The following is a 21,784-nucleotide window of genomic DNA, read 5'->3' as shown; positions in this document are numbered from 1 at the left end:
AAAAATAATATTTTTTAGTTGTTTTTTTTTTTCTTTAACTAAAATCATTTTGGATTGGGTTAAATTCATGTTCTTCACCTAATTCACTTATTAAAAAAACTGACAATTTCTAAACGGTTTTCGGGGAAACAAATTGTCAGACAAGTGGTTATTTTATACAATGAAGCAGAAATTGTGATGCGATCGCAATTTCTGCTTTATCAAGGGGGGGGGGGGGGGGGGCAGCGGTCAGCCCCAGCAGGATTCCAAATTCTGGGGCCAATTCAGTAAGGTTAGCAAATTTTGCTAATCAGCAGAATTTGCTAACCATTAGCACGCATGCTGGGGGCCACCCAGCGCTGGGTAAGGCCGCCCAGCATGCTGACCGGCGCCTCACCCCTGCTTCAAGCAGAAATTGTGAACAGCACGCACTGCGGTCGCACTCCCGACACGCCCCCGTTCGCGCATACCAGCCCACCGTTTGGGCTGGCACTCCCCCGCAACGCTCCGTTTCCACCCAGAAAACGGACCGTTGCCGACCCCCTCCCACCCCGCGACCGCCTCTGCCTGATTGACAGGCAGAGGTAATCGTAAGTTCTGCGGCCCCCCGCAGAAATTGCGGGCACAGGCGCAGTAGGGCCTGCTGCGCATGCGCCCGCGGCCCCACAGCAAAAATTCCGTATGAATCGCTACTTCGTACTGAATTTGCTCCTCTGTTAAGTAGTGGATTTTGGGCTTAGGTGGGTTGGGCACCGCACTGAACTTCTGATTGCGGAGGATTGTGTATATCCCTTTGCAAAGACCAACTGTATGTGACAATTAAAAGATCCCTGCTGGGGATATCTGTTGTATATGTATGTGTTGGTGGTGCTCCCAGAGTCCGTAATACAGTTTGTAGTTTAAAAATAAAGACTCTGTGTTGGGGCACTCTTGTGTAAATGTGAAATATGTTAAAACTTAACTTTTATTAAGGTTGATCATAAATAAGGATCAACAGCCTGTGCTGATCCTTTTTTAGATCAACCTTAATAAAAGCTTTAACATATTTCACATTTACACAAGCTTGCCCCAACACAGAGTCTTTCTTTTTTCTTTTCAAACTACAAATAAGCAGAATTTGCAGTCCTTACTGAATTAGGCCCTGTGTTAGGCAGCTTGCGATACCAATGCACATTCCTGCAAGGAAAGATAGACTGTGCAGGCAAGTCAATCTTGACTATATTGTGTACTATCTAGTACAAAGTATAGTCACAATTGTCACTTAGTCAAAATCGCACAGTCAAAATCGAAATCAAAATCAAAATTGGTGATTCTGGACTCTGGGGGAGTTTAAGGGAAATCGCAAAGTCAAAATCGAAAATAGTCAAAATCTCACCAATCTCTCAGAAGTTGTGTCTCTTGATCAGATGCAGCTTTGAAACCTAAGTTATAGAGTACTAATTTTTATGGAGAGAAGAAGCTTTCCCCAGGATACACCTCTACCTGTTCTAGACCTTGTGTGCCCAGGCCGAACATTTCCTTTGGTGCCTCCCTCCCTGACAGGTAAAACAGAGTTAGTACACGTCAAAAAATAGGGGCGTAGCTTCATATGGAAGGGGCGTGGCCACAGTTATGACCCCAGTAGTTGTGCCCCCTGTAGCTATGCCCCCTGTAGCTGTGCCCCCTGTAGATTTGCCCCCAGTAGATTTGCCCCCTGTCGCTGTGTCCCCAGAAGTTATGCCTCCTGTAGTTATGCCCCCTAGTTGCGCCGCTTACAACAAAACACACACACACCAAAAACAAACAAAACAAAAATATTCACCAGCCCCGCTCCTGCTTCCCGACTGCTGCTGCTGCTCTGTCTCTGGCCGCCCGCTCCTCTCTATGGGAGAGACGTCATGACATCTCTCCCAAAGCGCCGCACAGACATTAGAGGTCAATTATGACCTCTGGCGTCTGCCAATGGCCCCGGCTGCAGCGGGTGACCACAGAGCCCACGGCTTGTCCGTGCCTAGATCCGCTCCTGATCTCTACCCTTCTATGAAAGCAATACCTGTCCGGTCTTTATCTGATGTTATGCTGGGCATACACTATCAGAACTGGGAGATGCTAAGGAGGGACTTGCCTGAAAAGGGGGAGTGGCCTATAGGAAAGGGGGCATGGCTTCGCGGCAGTACCACGATCGCGAGCCACGACCCATGAATAGATGCTGTGCGCGTGGGCACAGCATCTTTTCACTGCTGCTCTGCTCGCCCCCCCTCCCCTGCGGCCCACGGTTGGGACAGCGGAACAACCCCAAAGAAAGGAATTGTCCTGCGAAAATCGGGACAGTTGGGAGGTATGCACTATACAATTATCTGTCAGTTAATCTGCCAGATCTGCCTGGTTGGAAAGAATATCTCCTAATGGATGAGAGCAAATGACAATCGAATATTTGCTCCCAATCACTGGGAAATGGACAAAACCTGTTGTTCAGACAAATTGTTTAAATCACAGACTTAACCAATTTGTGTGCATTACCGTTTTTGTCAGTTTTCCCATGTTTGGGAACAAATATTCAATTGTCACTTGCTCTCATCCATTACCAGATTTTCTTTCCAACCAACCAGCCAGATCTGGCAGATTATGCCTAGTATTAGATACAACTTTTCGAATAGTTGTGATTTCTCGCCACATATTGGCTGATCCTAGTGTGAATTTGCTGGGATGCATTAATGTTTTTTTTTTGCGGTCAAGCCTCCAAAAATACAGTTTTCGGAAGTTTGGCTGCTTTTCTTATACGCATCGAGCTCATGAATGCAATATATTCTAGAGGGTAATGCTATATTTAGATGGTGTCACACAATAAAAGCCTACGTGCTTCCACATTTCCCTCTGAGGGACATCCAATCAGATCCCTCCCAGCACCCCCATGGCACGTGCATCATATGACACATGCACAGATCCGACCCTCGGGCCATAAACTCGGAAGTCGTATCATTGCAAAGGACAGCAGTGGCAAACGCAGGATTTGCATGGGGGGGGTTTCCAGAACTGGGCGGAGCCAATCACGGGGGTGGGGACTGAGGTGACCCAGTATATGCTGGGTCCGTAAAACTAGTGTGTCTGTGTGTCTGTGTGTGTGTGTGTGTGTGTGTGTATATATATATATATATATATATATCTACACATATATATATATATATATACACACACACACACACACACACACACACACACACACACACACACACACATATATATACATACATACACATACATATACACGGGTGGTCTTCAGAATGCCGGTGGTCGGGCTCCCGGCGACCAGCATACCGGCGCCGGGAGCCTGACCGCCGGCATACCGACAGTTGTTCTCCCTCGTGGGGGTCCACGACCCCCCTGGAGGGAGAATAGAATAGTGTGGCGCGCGTAGCGTGGCGAGCGCAGCGAGCCCGCAAGGGGCTCATTTGCGCTCGCCACACTGTTGGTAAGCCGGCGGCCGGCCTCCCGGCGCCGGTATGCTGGTCGCCGGGAGGCCAGCCGCCGGGAGATCGTAGTGAACCCATATACACATATACATAGCATATTAAACATGCATACATATACAGGTTGAGTCTCCCTTATCCAAAACGCTTGGGACCAGAGGAATTTTGGATATCGGATTTTTCCGTATTTTGGAATAATTGCATCCCATAATGAGATATCATGGTGATGGGACCTAAATCTAAGCACAGAATGCATTCATGTTTCATATACACCTTATACACACAGCCTGAAGGTCATTTTAGACAATATTTTTTATAACTTTGTACATTAAACAAAGTGTGTGTACATTCACACAATTCATTTATGTTTCATATACACCTTATACACACAGCCTGAAGGTCATTTAATACAATATTTTTAATAACTTTGTGAATTAAACAAAGTTTGTGTACATTGAGCCATCAAAAACAAAGGTTTCACTATCTCACTCTCACTCAAAAAAGTCCGTATTTCGGAATATTCCGTATTTCGGAATATTTGGATATGGGATACTCAACCTGTATATATATATATATATACACACACACATACAGTACACATATATATACACATGTATATATATATATATATATATATATATATATCATATGTGTGTGTGTGTTTATATGTATGTATGTATATACGTGTATATATGTAGGCACATGGATATATATGTACTATAATTAAAATAAAGTAAACTTTTATTGCACTTGCAAGTGCCACCAGGAAGACAGCAGGCTGCAGAGGATGCTAGACAGTCATTAATAATACACATGCAGCTAAAAAAAAAAAATTTTTTTTTTTTTTTTTTAGTGGAGGGGGGTTTCTGGGTACTCGGAAACCCCCCCTGGGTGCGCCACTGGACAGCTCTTACCGCAAGAGCTGTCCTTTGTGATTATCTTCAGGTATATGGCATTAATAAATACAGTTATGCTTGTGAAGAGTGGCGGGCTGGCCGATGCTTGATGCATCCCACCTGTGGTGTTAGAACAATCCTAAAATGATCTAAATGCACAGCCACAGGCTCTGCCTTACTACATTCTGTAGGAAATACCACTTCCTGATGTTTAGATAATGAAATGCACTAAGCAGCACTTAGCACAAATTACCTTTTTTTTATAGAAGTAGCAAATGTGCCAGGGCCGTAACTAGGGGTTAAGACACAGAGTAATGTTAAATACACATTTTATTACTAAATCAGAGAAAATACGTTTCCCAAATTAAAAAACAATTAATATTCAATAAAATTATTAAAAAGGAATTCCTTAGTAGTAAAGATAAGTCTCAGAAGCGTGCCCTTAGTGGAGATAATTTGATTATGACCAGATTTGTAATATCACCAAAAAAAGGTGTGAATTTGCTAGTATATATACAGTCATTGAGTATGTCCAGAAATTGACAATGAATGTTAATAATTCATCCACTTGGATGTGATTACCACTTCCGTGTTCCAATTTAGAAGGCTCCGATGATGTATGGTTCGTACGGCAACGGCAACCTGTAATGGAGTCCTGGTCCACAGTAGTGTATAATTCATACGGCAGCAGCAGCTGGCAATGGAGTCTTGGTCCACAGCAAGGGAACTGTTAGGTTAAAAATACTGACTGTTTTGAACAGTGGCGCAATGGTGGCGCTGGTCAAAGGTGTCCACTTAGGGTCGTAGAACCTGACGCGTTTCGCTGCACCAGGCAGCTTTTAATTTGGGAAAAATAATTTCTCTGATATAGTAATAAAATGTGTATTTAACATTATTATGTGTCTTAAGCGCTGTATACTCCCCTTTTCTACAGTTGTCTACTTCTAAAGGGTCTGACTACCCCTAATCTACTACATCTGCTAGGCGAGACGACTCATCACAGCGCCTGACTATATACTTGTTATATACTGTGCTTGCCCATAACTAGGGGTGTGAGAGTGGTGCTGTCATACAGAGCGCAGGCTCTGTGGGCAGCACCATCGAGGCCCCACGTCCCTTGCTTCCGGCTAGCATGGTGTCTGGAACAGCACCCTGTAGCCAGTATCGCTGCTGCAGTGCTGCCTGTAGCATCTTTGGATGCCCCAGACAGGCACCCTGCAGTCTGTACAGACGCTCGGAGCACCCTCAGAACACTCCGGGCAGTGCTGCACGCCCTGATGCTGATGGCCCCACCCCCCTTTTTCACATGTGTTCTTCATGTGGCTTTATAGGTTATACCCTCACAGACACTGATCTACTCCTCTGTCCCCTCCAAGTCTAACTCCTCACTGCCACTGCGGTAAGGATCACCTGCTGCACTTGAAGTACTGGACATAGAGATCAGTGAATCCATACTGGGGACATGGTGTGGGCATAGCAGGAGCCGCGAGCGCCTCTCTGACCTCCTGTATGGGACCACTGATCTCAGGCTCTGAGCTCTAGGCTCAGCAGGTGACCCTCCCACTGCTCCCTCCATCTGAACAGCCATACGGGGCACATAATGCAGGCATTCCTTCCCTGACACCGGAGCAATGGAGGAGGTGCCCCTTTAGGGCTGGCGCAACCAATTCTATTGTCTCCAGTACTTCCGCCACTGTGCACAGACCTAGGGCCAGGTTATTGCACACACTTTGGGCCAGGTTATTGCACAGACCTAGGGCCAGGTTAATGCACAGACCTAGGGCCAGGTTAATGGAGACCTAGGGCCAGGTTATTGCACACACTTAGGTCCAAGTTATTGCACAGACCTAGGGCCAGGTTATTGCACACACTTAGGGCCACGTTATTGCACACACTTAGGGCCAGGATGTTGCACAGACCTAGGGCCAGGTTGTTGCACAGACCTAGGGTGAGGTTGTTGCACAGACCTAGGGCCAGGTTGTTGCACAGACCTAGGGCCAGGTTGTTGCACAGGCCTAGGACCAGGTTATTGCACAGACCTAGGACCAGGTTATTGCACAGACCTAGGACCAGGTTATTGCACAGACCTAGGACCAGGTTATTGCACAGACCTAGGACCAGGTTATTGCACAGACCTAGGACCAGGTTATTGCACCGACCTAGGACCAGGTTATTGCACCGACCTAGGACCAGGTTATTGCACAGACCTAGGACCAGGTTATTACACAGACCTAGGACCAGGTTATTGAACCGACCTAGGACCAGGTTATTGAACCGACCTAGGATCAGGTTATTGCACAGACCTAGGACCAGGTTATTACACAGACCTAGGACCAGGTTATTGCACAGACCTAGGACCAGGTTATTGAACCGACCTAGGACCAGGTTATTGCACAGACCTAGGACCAGGTTATTGCACAGACCTAGGACCAGGTTATTGCACAGACCTAGGACCAGGTTATTGCACAGACCTAGGACCAGGTTATTGCACGCACCTAGAGCCAGGTTATTGCTACACATAGGGACACATTATTGCACAGACTTCGGACCAGGTTATTGAACCGACCTAGGACCAGGTTATTGCACAGACCTAGGACCAGGTTATTGCACAGACCTAGGACCAGGTTATTGCACGCACCTAGAGCCAGGTTATTGCTACACATAGGGACACATTATTGCACAGACTTCGGACCAGGTTATTGCACCAAAACAAGGGAATACTCCACATAATGCTGAGAATTATAATTAGACACATGAAACCAACCATGGGAGACTGAGCTCAGCTAACATCATCTACCACATTATTAATAGCTCTTCCTATTTATTCCATTGGCCATCCACAATATTTATACTCCTGTCTGTTACACAGTAGCCACTTCCATTTCCTCTCCAGTACCTCTACTGTTTACTGATAACACGCTCGTCATAAGTAAGGCATGTTCACATGAATGTGACCTTGTTTAGTGCATAGCGCATGGATAACAGGGGAACACTGGGTTCAGATTTCTTGAGAATCTAACAGAACTAGTGCAACACAGAAGCCAGATTTCTTTCCCAGAACAGTTATATTATGATTCCAGCGGGAACACAGTAATAATGGCACTGACATCCTGTAGTAGCAGGCCACTTTGGTATTAGTAAGGGTTAACATGACAGGTTGCTGTATTCATGTAACAGGATCCTGTCCTGCTATAGGCCTGAAACATTCTTGTAACAGGGATAGATGGAGAGAGCTGACTGCCTGTAATATACAGAGTTACTTGAGCTGTGTGCTCACTGCTTCCCTTTCCTTTCACTCAGTGTTGAGAAGTAGAAACACACTCGGAGTTGATGCCCATCTGTTGCAGGCATAATGATGCAACAGGAGTCCAGGCAAACAGCGAAACTCTCACTAACTTCTTCCCATAGGCAGCACCAGCTACCCTTGAGGACACTCCAGCTTTGTAAGTCACCAACTAGTTTACTTATTATACTTGGCATGACACAGCAGTTTATTTGCAGTGAGCTGCCCTAGATTGGCAGGGTATGCTTGGATTTGTGGTTCTACCAGAGCTAGGAAGCCGCGCATGGCTTACCTCTAGTTTACAGCATGGTCTGTTATCATGCCTAGAAGGTGAAGCTGCATGGTATACAGTACGTAGTAGTGCTAAAGAGGTAATTGGCTCCTCCAGAGCTTTTCAGGAATACATATAAAGCAATTTTAGATTACTAATTCAGTAAGATGATGGAAATGGTAAATTCATTATTATTTGCAGCCTGATGGAACATTCATACTGTATACGGTATAACCAATTTGCATCACTTTCCTGTTTATTGTTTTTAAGTCCTAAAGGGTGTACAAACTATTTTTGCCCAAGGAATTTATTGGGAGTTAGTACTCATTTCAAAGAGATATAATATGACTTGCTTAAACGACAGGAAAAGAGGAATCTCTTTACAGTTATGCCATATCTCAATTGTACTATGACTTTCAACATTGTAAAAATGTCCCCTTGAGGACAGAAGTGTGCTCACCATTGCAAAGTAGCGCCATCGTAGAAGGTGTGGCCATGCTATGTAGCAGGTGTGGTCACATGACATAGGGAGTGAGACACTCCTCTCACTTGTAACATATTTGGACTTCCTAACCTCTCTAGTAACACCACAATCCCTCACCTCTCTAGTAACACCAAAATCCATCACCTCTCTACTAATACAACAGTCCCTCAGCTCTCTACTAACACCACAATCCCTCAGCTCTCTAGTAACACAATCCCTCGCCTCTCTAGTAACACAACAATCCCTTGCCTCTCTAGTAACACCACAATCCATCACCTCTCTACTACCACAACAGTCCCTCCCCTCTCTACTAACACCACAATCCCTCACCTCTCTAGTATAACAAAAATTCCTTGCCTCTCTAGTAACACAACAATCGCTCACCTCTCTAGTAACACTACAATCCCTCACCTGTCTAATAACACTGCAACCCCTCACCTCTCTACTAACACCACAATCCCTCACCTACTAACACAACAATCCCTCACCTCTCATTTTTCTAGTAACACCACAATCCCTCACCTCTCTAATAACACCAAAATCCATCACCTCTCTACTAACACAACAGTCCCTCACCTCTCTACAAACACAACAGTTCCTCACCTCTCTACTAACACCACAATCCCTCACCTCTCTGGTAACAACACAATCCCTCACCTCTCTACTAACACAACAATCCTTCACCTCTCTACTAACACAACAATCCATCACCTCTCTACTAACACCACAATCTCTCACCTCTCTACTAACACCACAATCCCTCACCTCTCTAATAATATAACAAGATCTCACCTCTCTAGTAACACAACAATCCCTCACCTCTCTAGTAACACCACAATTCATCACCTCTCTACTAACACCACAATCCCTCACCTCTCTAATAATATAACAAGACTCTCACCTCTCTAGTAACACAACAATCCCTCACCTCTCTAGTAACACCACAATTCATCACCTCTCTACTAACACCACAATCCCTCACCTCTCTAATAATATAACAAGACTCTCACCTCTCTAGTAACACCACAATACATCACCTTTCTACTAACACAACAGTCCCTCACCTCTCTGGTAACACAACAATCCCTTACCTCTCTGGTAACACAACAGTCCCTCACCTCTCTGGTAACACAACAATCCCTCACCTCTCTACTAACACCACAATCCCTCACCTCTCTACTAACACAACACTCCCTCACCTCTCTACTAACACCACAATCCCTCACCTCTCTACTAACACAACACTCCCTCACCTCTCTAGTAACACCATAATCCCTCACCTCTCTACTAACACAACAATCCCTCACCTCTCTAGTAACACCACAATCCACCTTTCTACTAATACAACAGTCCCTCACCTCTCTAGTAACACAACAGTCCCTCACCTCTCTAGTAACACCATAATCCCTTACCTGTCTACTAACACAACAGTCCCTCACCTCTCTACTAACACAACAGTCCCTCACCTCTCTAGTAACACCACAATCCCTCACCTCTCTAGTAACACAACAATCCCTCACCTCTCTGGTAACACAACAGTCCCTCATCTCTCTACTAACACAACAGTCCCTCACCTCTCTAGTAACACGATGATCCCTCATTTCTGTAATAACACAACAATCACTCACTTATCTAGTAAAACATCAGCTCTTATATAACCCATCCCTCATAATCTCTGTTATAAAACATCCTCCCTCTCCTGTAATAACGAATTCCTTCTACATTCTCCTCATGCGTTCATCCTATATCAACACATTCTCTCTTCTCCCCCTATAGCAACATGTCCTTCTCTCTTACTCCTATGATAACAAATTCTTCCCCTAATAGCAACTCAGTCTACCGTCTCCCCCTATAGCAGCACATTCTTCCCTATGCCCCTATACCAGGGCTAGACTGTCCATCTAGCAAGGACACGAAAGGGGATTTGGTACCGGGCCTCCAGCTGATTACAGCTGGCACACCGGCAGGCATCCACGGAGAGACCACAGCACTGCCATCATTTCGAATCTGGCGCTGTCCACGAACCAATCGGAGATTGCAGATTTGGCTATAATGGCAGCTTTTGAATGGCTGCTGGTCCACAAGCTCTGATTGGCTCGCGGACAGCACCAAATTCAAAATTATGGCTGCGCTGTGCTGCTATCTATCCATGGATGTCTGTTGGGCTCAGCAGCAAATTAACATATGAGGGGGAGGTGAGAGGATGCGACACAGGGGGGGGGGGGGGGGGTTAGAGGCTGCAGGGGCAAATGGGAGGGCATGGTGGAGGATTTACTGTGGGGAATAATGTTATAAGGAGCACCATTATTATATGGCATAATGTGTAAGGGGCACTACTACTACGTAGCATAATTTGTAGAGGGCATTACTGTGTGGCATAATTTGTAAAGGTCATTATTGTGTGGAATAATGTGTAAGGGGCATTACTGTGTGTGTGGCACAATGTGTAACTGACATTACTGTGTGGCATAAAGTATAAGGGGCACTATTACAGTATGGCATCATTTATAGAGGGCATTACTGTGTGGCATCATTTGTAAAGGGAATTAATGTGTGGCATATTGTGTACGGGGCATTACTGTGTGGCATATTGTGTTATAACTTATAAGGGGCATTACTGTGTGTGACTTAATGTGTAAGGAGCATTACTGTGAGGCATAACATATAAGGGGCACTACTACTGCATGGCATAATGTTTTATAAGGGGCACTACTGTTGGTGGCATAATGTGTATAAGGGACTCTACTGTGCGGCGTGACGTGAATGGGCTCTACTCTGGTGTAACGTGAATAAGGTGCACTACTGTGTGACATAACGTGAATAATGGGCACTACTGTGTGACATAATGTGAATAATGGGCACTACTGTGTGACATAACATGAATAAGGGGACTATTGGTCCAGTTGCTTCACCAAGCGGTTTGAGCGCATGCAACTTTGCATAGACTCCTCTGTTGAATACGTTGAAAAAAAAGTAATGTTCACTTTGATTTAATATGGATTGCAATTGATATTTTTTTGCAATTTGGACATTTATCGAAATGCATTAACATAATGCGCATGCACCAGTGCTGCATTGCGATCTTGGTGTGTGGGTGTGTTTGTAATATTAAAGTGACTTGATCGCACAGTGATTGATAAGAAGTGTGCGTTTAATGGTGGTAACATGGTGATTTGTGGTAGTGGTGGCAAAAACGCAGGTGTGTCATGCCCGTTTGGCAGGCAGGTCGCTGACATTATCTGCGATCACTCGCAACAGCATGTGCAGATTTGTGAATGCTCTGGCTTGGTACAGATTGAATTTACCCCTTCGATGTTCCCGATTTTGCGTATGGATTGCTATGCATACGCTATGCATCACAAACACTGCAATAGGCTTCTTTTTCCATTTCTGGGTGGCAACTAACTGTGCGTTTCTTTGCAATTGAGTTGGCATAAAATTGTACTTTTAGTATCAAAAGCGATCCATGCTGATTCAGGGCCTTTGTTTGTAGAAAATAATACTTTTTGTGCATTCGGAAACTTCTTGCACACCCTTCATAGTTTTAGTTGGCGTTACCAACTAGCTGTAGCTCTTGCCAGGAAAGTAGTGCAGTTTTCGTTAAACCTTGTGACTTGAGGAATTACAGTTGTTATTTTATCTTATAATTCACCATCAGATGTTTACTTGTAGACTTTTTTCACAGGATGATCTAATCCTGCAGTGATGAATCATGTTCTGCGCGTGTGTGTGTTTGGAATGATCAAACATATTTTCTGTGCTTGTGATGAATCATGTTATTAGTACACCTACAGAGACGGATTCCTTTTATTTCTTTTAATTTATGAAATAATTGAGAGATTAAAATGAAATAAAATATGTTTCAAGGCATGCGAAGGTCACAAATTCCTGCTGTAGAGTTTTCTCTTTACACAAGAAGCTTCATCCTTGTAGTATTTGTCTGATACGTCCCTGAAATACTGTTTATTGCAGAATACTGAGAAAAGATAAACTTTTCCTGAACGTTCTTTGGCTACTTGTTTATGTCTCATGCAGTATAGTGTTGCCTCTTGTTTTTCTGTGCTGCTTTTCATCCTTATTTTGGCAATTGTGTGATCTGTTTATCATAACAGGATACTAACCAAAACACGAGTTTGATGACTGGGGTTAAATTTCTACCTTACCCACGTTTACGGTGTCACAGAGTGCTCACTATTTTACCTGGATCAGTGATACAAATAAAGTAATCAAACATAAATGCAGATAATCAGGAAAGAGAGAGTGGGGATATCTAAAGTATATTCCTTAAAACATAAACTATAAATACAGAAACAGTACTGATGTTCCTAGTTATGCAGCCCAAAACGTCATCCAGTGTTACCCAACCATAGAACACACAACACAGTCATAGTTAGAAAACGGCTTAGGCACTACTTGTTCACCACAAACAGCAATACTGGTAGACAGAGAATTTCTGCAAAGTCAAACTCCAAAATCCAAAATGCCATTCACTTCTCCACTAACGACTTGTCGGTTGAACAGTTCCTCCAATATGCATCCCAAAAAGAAGAAAATAAAATATATATAGCGCAGACAACTTCCAAGAGTTTGAATGTTTATTCATATAAATTATTAAAAAGACAGATGACTGAGATAAATGAGACTGATATTTCTTAGTAATTTATATGAATAAATATTCAAAGTTTTTTAGAGGTTGTCTACACTGTATATGTTTTCTTTTCACTCTGTCATTTTGTTTGTATTGGGCATCTTGCACACGCACATACCATTTTACTGTTTTGCGTCACCTTATAGCTGAATAGTAATAAATAAGGAGCGGGAGGGGGTGTTGGCTAAATATTTTAAGGGGGTAATTCAATTGCGGGTGAAGTGTGGGAATTGCTGTTGCCACAGCGTTTAAACGCCAGCAACAGCATCGCATCTCGCACCCCGCCTGCCTGAATCCCGAATTCACACAAAACGGATTGCTCCCCTATGGGAATTTGTGCAAATTTGGGCTGCTGTAAAGTGCGGCTGTTGCTGCACTGATTCAGCCGGACGCATGTCTTTGCCTGCAATTGAATTCATCCCTAAGGGTGTGTAATTGTAACATACAGGAAGGCCCACAAGTGCCACTGGTTAGTTGATCTCCTTCCTTGGGTGACCACAAAATCCACTGAAACTAATGAACATAAAGTACCACACATTGAAAAGAGTAGTATTATTGGAATACCAAAAGCAGTACCTCCTGTAATCAGACATGGTTGTATCCATAGCTAAACCTCTTAGGAAATGCATCTTTTGCAGGTACTGGATGCTGGTGCAAAGACACACATATACAAAGATGGCACATACTGATGGGTTGTTTATGTCCCCTGAACTCAGCTTAGGCAAGTGTCAAAATAGGGATTAATTGATCACTATTATAATGTTTTGTTTATAGTCCATTCACTCCAGGGTGTCAGAATGTTTTTAGGTTGGGAGGGAGGGGGGGGGGGGTGTAAGATAAAATCTCACTTTGGCACCCCTAGCTTCTGGCCTGCTTATGGGTTGATTATGGTGCATGTGAGGAGTCCTCAAAAAGTCCTGGGGGCAGAGCCACTGCCGAGAAAGGGGCCGAGCTACTAGAGAGAAGGAGGCGGCACCATGGAGAGACCAGGAGTGAGACAACAGGAGACATGGGTAGCAGTATGATGGAAGGAGGAGGTGGCTGACAGTGGTACCTTGCCACAGTAACAGCACCATGGGGGAGGTCCAGCCGCCGGGACTATTGGGAAGCAGGAGTGGCTGTGCATTATAGGCATAGGCTCCAGCCGCACCACCCCTGCACTGCTGCTGCGGATGTGTGAAGTGTGGCAGCAGTATTTAATCTAACCACCTACCGCTCCTCTAGTATCGCCACCTCACTCATGTTTGGGAACATGAGTTGACTCCCCTCCCCCATTCCCACGCCCCGGATTCACTCCAACCTAATGCCAGACGAATCAGAGCTAGGACAAGCTACATTCAACATCTGTCTAGCCTTTGGTATGGCCTAAAACTGATTCATTGCAAATTCTACAGTGAACTATTGAAATGCCTCTGTCAGTAATACCCATTTCAGACCACCAGTATTAACCCCCGGGTTATTGCACGTGAGCGCGCAGCAACCCAGGTTGTGGCGCAGTCTGAAAGGGGCCAGTTAAAATGATCCGAGTAGAGCGTTCCAGTATTTCAACTTGGGTAGCGAGCAGAGTTGAACATGGGCACACCACAGGAAGAGGCGACGCTTAGAGGTCATCTCATGTGGACACAGCGGCGATGACGTCACCAACCCAGCAATAAGACAGATCGGGCCACCAGTCTGAAAGGGGTCTCAGCCGGGTCGCACCTGGGAAAGAACCATGTACCAATCCCAGGTTTGACCCGGTTTATGTGGTGTAAAAGAGTTATAAGTAACAATTAGACTATACAAATGAGTTATATGCAGTATACAACAGCCAAAGAATAGGAAGTAATTTGATTTGTATAAGTATTAGATTAGTGGCGCCATGTTTTTAGGTGGGGGGGGGGGGGACTAAGATATAATTTCATTTTTGCACCTCTAAGCCGTTGAATGTTGCTGCGGAACTTTCCAGCTACAATACCTAACTGATGATATCTCTCTCTCTCTCTCTCTCTCTCTCTCTCTCCATCCATCCATCCATCCACATACAAAGGCACACAATTATGTAAACAAACAGCATAGAGGACACTATAATAGTGTATTAGACCACAATAAGGGGCTCATTTATTATTTATTGAGTTTTAGACACAATGTATAGCATTTCTAAAAGTGCCACTATTTGGGGATGCTGTGAGGAGGGAGGGGGAAGGACTGGCTGGAAAGGATGCAGGGGGAGCTGAGAGGCAAAAGGGAAGGAAGATAGGAAGTGGGAAGTGAGAAAGGTGCAGAGCTGGTCCCACAGTAACTAGTCACACGCTGTAGGGGCTAGAGCTGGGTGCAAGGAGGGGGCGGACGGACCTGGAGTCAGGCAGAGAAGGGCCTTGTACACAGGTGGAGAAGGGCTGTGGGGAGGGAGGAAGTTGAGCAGTCGAAAAGGGGATTGTCTCCATCCTGACATTGACCCAGTACATTGGGGGTCATTCCGAGTTGTTCGCTCGTTATTTTTTTCTCGCAACGGAGCGATTAGTCGCTAATGCGCATGCGCAATGTCCGCAGTGCGACTGCGCCAAGTAAATTTGCTATGCAGTTAGGTATTTTACTCACGGCATTACGAGGATTTTTCTTCGTTCTGGTTATCGGAGTGTGATTGACAGGAAGTGGGTGTTTCTGGGCGGAAACTGGCCGTTTTATGGGAGTGTGTGAAAAAATGCTACCGTTTCTGGGAAAAACGCGGGAGTGGCTGGAGAAACGGAGGAGTGTCTGGGCGAACGCTGGGTGTGTTTGTGACGTCAAACCAGGAACGACACTGACTGAACTGATCGCAGATGCCGAGTAAGTCTGGAGCTACTCAGAAACTGCTAAGAAGTGTCTAATCGCAATTCTGCTAATCTTTCGTTCGCAATTTTGCTAAGCTAAGATTCACTCCCAGTAGGCGGCGGCTTAGCGTGTGCAAAGCTGCTAAAAGCAGCTTGCGAGCGAACAACTCGGAATGACCCCCATTGGCGCCTCTGTAATGTTTTACACCTATACCTGCATGCAAAAAGAAAAAAGAAATGACATGCATTTGCACTCCTGCCATTGCAGCATGGTTTATCCAGGTGCACAGATGCTGTACTTGCTGTTTATGCTTTACTCATGAGAATCAGCTCCTTAAGTGCTAGAGGTAGACTGTAATACTGTACCTTCAGCATCATTGTTGCAAATGTGCAAAGTTACTTTTACTGTGTCATGTAGCACTATAATATACTGTAATATATTAGTTATTTGTATCGCATGACTATGCTCTACCTCAGGATAGACAATCCCTGTTTTCCTACATAACAGGTAACAACGGCTACTAAGATCAGTGAATGTAAATATTGTTCCATGTTTCTCCAGAGTCTCTGTTATTGTAGAGAATAGTAGTAGATAAAATGCAGAGCTACAATGTGCGCAGACACAAACATTTACAGGTCTTAGTGCACATTTGTACTCACTTCATGTTTAATGTTTCCTTTTGCTAAAAAGGTATTTTGCTGAAGGCCTCTTCCAACAAACATGTTTTATCTGAAAATTCCTGTAGTATGTTGTTAGAATGCGTGCCAGCCATAGCACAGTCTGTGCGGAGAGGAAGAAAAACACTGCAGATCATCAACAAACATATTAGGGAAAGTTTTTAACTCGTGTAGAGAGGTCACCCTGACTATCCTGATGTATTTTCCTGCACTGCTATGCTTTAATTGGTATCCGGTTGATATATCTACAGTAAAAAGATAGACATTCAATAGGTAGACCTCAAATAGTCAAAATGCAAAAGGTCGACAGGGTCACACAAGTTCAACCGGTGTGCAGGGTTCTGGGAAAATGGCTCAGCGGACATTTTCATGTCATCTGGGCATGTGCAGTATGGAAAATCATCAGGAAAATGGCTACTGCACCATTTTCCTGGAGACCTGCGTGAGCGCTGCGAACTATGTCTGCGCTATATAAATAACTGGTAATAAATAATCAATCTAGACATGAGTAACATTGGGCCTGAGTGATAAGGTGTGTACACACGGTAAGATATTTTCTTCCGATTCTGACTATATAGTCAGAATCGGAAGAAAAGATAGTGCAGATCGCAAGGTGACAGTCACCTTGCGATCCCGATCCGATGCCGATGCGCGGCCCCGCGCGGTCGGCATCGGCAGAAAAAATAGGCTGTGCAGGCAAGTCAATCCTGGCTATCTCTATAGAAGAGATAGTCAGGATTGACATCGCACATAGCCAGCATCGCAAGCACACTCATTATGTGCTTGCGATACTGGCTAAGTGCCGACCCGGCCCCCTGTCGCACGGTGAGAATCGGATAAGTCCAAATCTCACCGTGTGTATGCACCCATAGATGTAATATAGGGGGTAATTCCAAGTTGATCGCAGCAGGAACCTTGTTAGCAGTTGGGCAAAACCATGTGCACTGCAGGGGAGGCAGATTTAACATGTGCAGAGAGAGTTTGATTTGGGTGTGGTGTGTTCAATCTGCAATCTAATTTGCAGTGTAAGAATAAAGCAGCCAGTATTTACCCTGCACAGAAACAAAATAACCCACCCAAATCTAACTCTTTCTGCACATGTTATATCTGCCTCCCATGCAATGCACATGGTTTTGCCCAACTACTAACAAAGTTCCTGCTGCAGTCAACTCAGAATCGCCCCCATAATGCATTTGTAGCTGCAATCTCGTATGCAGCGGATGTGCTACATTTTGCGAATGCTGCTGCTGCTACACGCCTGGAAATGTATTGAGGAACCCACCAGAGATCCAAGCAACTGCGTACAAACACGCAGCAGTGGTCGCAGATTCTTCTGTAATAGACTGCCCTAATAACCCATGCGGCCCCGCATCATGGCAGTGGGAATTGAGGCTCAGGTGTCACCCCAAACACGGTCAGGACACGCCTGTGCTCCCCCCCCCCCCCCCCTCGTTATCTCCCACAAAAGGTCCATGACTGCCAAACACTTTGTGAATAAATCCTCAGTGCGAGTGACATCGTTGAGCTACCTTGTGTACCTTCCTGAATCAGGCCTATTGTACAATATATGGAGTACTTATCAATTATAAACACAGGAAGCAGTTACGGAATGCAGTGGTTTCTCATTCAAATATTGTTTATATAAATGTTAACAAAAGCTGAGTACACATTAGATGATATATCATCCGATAACTGAGATTGTGCGCTCCCAAGGGTTGTTTGCTAGGCCGTTGGATGTGTTGCATGCCAAATGGGTTGATCCTGGCAACGACTGCATGCATCCTATTTGCAGTCTCGAACGATATATAGAGCAATATATCGTTCAGTGTGTACGGCTGACCAATGTATTGTTATATCGGTCGTGCCGTCAGCTCGGTACACACATCATTTAGTGTGTACCCAGTATAACTCAGCAATATAACTACACTTGTGCATAAACGTACTGAGTGTTGTTTTATCCATGTAGCATTGTTAAGGAGTTAATGGTCTGTCTGAAGGGGATTGTCCCTTTCTAGCAGTACAAAAACACTTTATTTGTGCCAGGTGCCAGAATGGCCGTGATCCAAAAGCTCAGTGTTTGCTACTAACGGGGCAAAGTTCAGGAATCTGATAGAAACAGAACTGTATCCTATTGGCACCAGTAACACAACAGACCTCCGATTTATCTTTTTCTCCTTGGTATAATAATTTAGAATTTCTCTATCATAAGGGCAAGTACAGTCCTGCAGATGTTAATGGTTCATCATCTCCATCATTCTGCCAGTCAGACCAGAGGTGTATCTAGGGGACCGGGCGACCCTGGCAAAGTAAGGAACTGGCGCCTTTCCCCCCCAATATTTGAAATAGGGATGGTGCATGTGCAAAAAAGGGGCATGATCTTGTGGGAAAGGGGCACACAATGGTACTCCCAATTCAAATTACGTTACACAGTAGTACCCCTTATACACATTATGTCACACACTAGTGCCCCTTACACATCATGCCCACACAGTAATCCTTGTCACGCTGTGGAGAAATCAGCAGTGCCTGGCACGGCCAAGGAGGGGCACTGCCCAGCGATGCCACCCACATTCAGGGGGTATAATCAAATATTAATGGCAGTGAAAAGGTATATCTGCGCACTACCTAGTAGTGGTGATGTAGTGATATATTAAGAATAGCATTCTAGTAGTTTACTTTGAGTTTCTTCACTCTGGTGCATTGTGGTGCCGAACACCGGCGCCAGCTCTTGGCTGCTGTGCGAACCACCAGCCCAGGCACTGCCACTACTAAGTGATTCCACTCCCTGGCCAAGGGTGGCACCAGCAGGCAGCACCCCCTTGGCCAGTGCACCTTGTGAGTACCATCCTGGCCAATGGAAAGATAACCTCCTGTCCCCAGCACATAGTCCCCACCCCCTCCCAGAACACAGAAGTAGTCCCCATCCCGCTCCCAGCACATAGCCGTAGTCCCCCTCCTCCCAGCACATAGCCATGGTCTCCCCCCTCCCAGCACATAGCCATGGTCTCCCCCCTCCCTGCACATAGCTGTGGTCCCCTCCCTGCATATACAGATGGGTCCACATTTATCTTGACCTTTAATAGAATTAACTGAGACTGGCCAGTCGGACTTAATCCCCGCTGTAATGACTTAATCCCCTGCTGTATTGTTCTCTGTATTGTAATGCAGCTGAGAACAATAGATGAGGGGTTTATGCTAATAAATCATGTTGTGCCTAGGCGCACAAAACCAGTCAAGATAACCGTGGACCCATCTGTAGTCTTCTCCCCTCCCAGCACAGAGTTTCCCCCCTCCCTGCCTATAGTCTTCTCTCCTCCCAGCAGAGTCTCCCCCTCCCTGCATATAGTCCTCTCCCCTCCCATCGCAAAGCCTCCCCCCTTCCTGCATATAGTCCGCTCCCCTCCCAGCACAGAGTCGCCCCCCTCTGCATATAGTCCTCTCCCCTCCCAGCACAGAGTCTCCCCCCATACACATAGTCCTCTCCCCTCCCTGCATATAGTCCTCTCCCCTCCCGGTACATATTTTCCCACTTCCCTGCATGTAGTGCTCTCCCCTCCCAGCACATAGTCTCCGCCCTCCCTGCATATAGTCCTCTCCGCTCCCAGTACATAGTCTTCCCCCTCCCTGTATATAGTCCTCTGCCCTCCCAGCACAGAGTCTGCCCACCCTGCATATAGTCCTCTGCCCTCCCAGTACATAGTCTCCCCACTCCCTGCATATAGTCCTCTCCCCTCCCAGTACAGAGTCTCCCCACCCTGCATATAGTCCCCTCCCCTCCCAGTACATAGTCTCCCCACTCCCTGCATATAGTCCTTTCCCCTCCCTGCATATAGTCCTCCCCCCTCAAAGCACATATCAATTAATATGTTGCAGTACCTAGTGTGATGAGTTGGGCATCGCCTGGGCTGGAGGATTACACAGTAGGCAGGAACACCACACTTCGGCACCGCACCACACTTCATGAAGAAAGTGAAAGTAAACTATAGCTCCCAGCAACCCTTGCTGCCAGGAGCTCCCGACAGCAAGGGCTGCTGGGAACTGCAGTTTACTTTCACATTCTTCACTAGTGCATTGTGGTGCCAAACACCAGCGCCTGTTCCTGCCTACTGTTCCTGCCTAAGTGATTTCACCCATTTGCCGAGGGTAGCACTGCTGGGTGGTGCCCCCTCCTCGGCTGGCGCCCCTGGCGAGTGCCATCCTGGCCAATGGGTTGATACGCCCCTGAGTCAGACAGCCAGTTTACTGCAGAGATTGTGGAATGCCTAGCTGTGATAGGTGCTTTTAGAGGAGCCAGTCAAAGTACTGGGTTACAGGGCGCAGTACGGTCACTGTGTACAGCTAATATGGGCCCTACTTTCCCCTGCTCCCAGGTCCAGCCCCTACAGTGTGTAGCTAGTTACTGTGGGCTGGCCATCCCCAGGGATCAGCCCTGTGCCCTTCTCACCTCTCTTTTCATATGTTTCTTGCCTATTTTTCCTCCTTAGTATCCCAGACAGCAATCAGAAGTCCATGGTAAGCAGGGCTTTCTGCCCTTACCAAGCACACTGTGAGCATATTAACCCATAGCTCTGTGCACTTAACCCGGAATCTATGGCTGTTAAAGCTCAAGGCTATAAGCACATATCTAAGCAATGTGTCTAATTGAATCTCCCCTAAATAATAACTGTAGACCCTCCCGGAATGTCCGGGAGACTCCAGTATTAGAAGGAAACCCATACTCCCAAGATAGCTAGTGATTTTTCTGAGAGAATTAATTTGTCAAAAGTGGGAGTGGCCATCCAGGGCCGTCTTAACAGCATTGTAGGCCATGGGGCAAAGCAATGCACTGGGGCCTATAGGCACCCATTCACAGGAATAAATATAAGGAAAAAAACATTGTAACTTACCCCTCCTGCAGTCCAGCATCGTCTCTCTAGTCTACAGGCTTCCATAGAGAGAATGGCTGTTCGCACTCTGATTGGTGGGTAGCTCGAGCCATCCACCAATCAGCATGCTGATAGTAAATCACTGTCTGGCTGCAGGCTCGGAGGCAGGTAGAGAATGCTGTCTGGCCACTCTGCTTGTGTGTAGTTCACAATCAGGAGCATGGCAACACATACTCCCAACTTTAAGGATAATGAAAGAGAGACTGAAGCACAGCGTAGGCGCGACCGCCAGGAAAAAGGGTTATGATCTCAGTGAAGGGGGCAGTAATGTCACGATCGCGAGCTACACCCCCATTTTCCCGTCACTATGGGGGCATGTCCAGCGCTCTGTGAGCTGCTGGCATGCCCCCAGTCCCTGTCTCCGTAAATAGACGCTGTGCGC

General features: G+C 45.7%; 1 protein-coding gene across 3 annotated transcripts in view; it reads left to right on the top strand.

Annotated features, from left to right (window-relative positions):
• Positions 1-21,784, top strand: part of PRKAG2 (protein kinase AMP-activated non-catalytic subunit gamma 2) — a 656,600-nt gene that overhangs the window by 237,905 nt on the left and 396,911 nt on the right. Inside the window, exon 1 of one of the 3 annotated variants that reach the window (XM_063921850.1) lies at positions 7,688-7,764. The exons of the other annotated variants lie outside the window; for them this stretch is intronic. The gene's annotated coding sequence lies outside the window, so the exon portion shown is untranslated. Of the gene's footprint in view, positions 1-7,687; positions 7,765-21,784 lie in introns of those variants that run through there. 3 annotated transcript variants of the gene reach the window in all.

This window comes from Pseudophryne corroboree, chromosome 5 (assembly GCF_028390025.1).
Source record: "Pseudophryne corroboree isolate aPseCor3 chromosome 5, aPseCor3.hap2, whole genome shotgun sequence".
Lineage (NCBI taxonomy): Eukaryota > Metazoa > Chordata > Amphibia > Anura > Myobatrachidae > Pseudophryne > Pseudophryne corroboree.
This window is presented reverse-complemented; position numbering and strand designations above follow the sequence as displayed.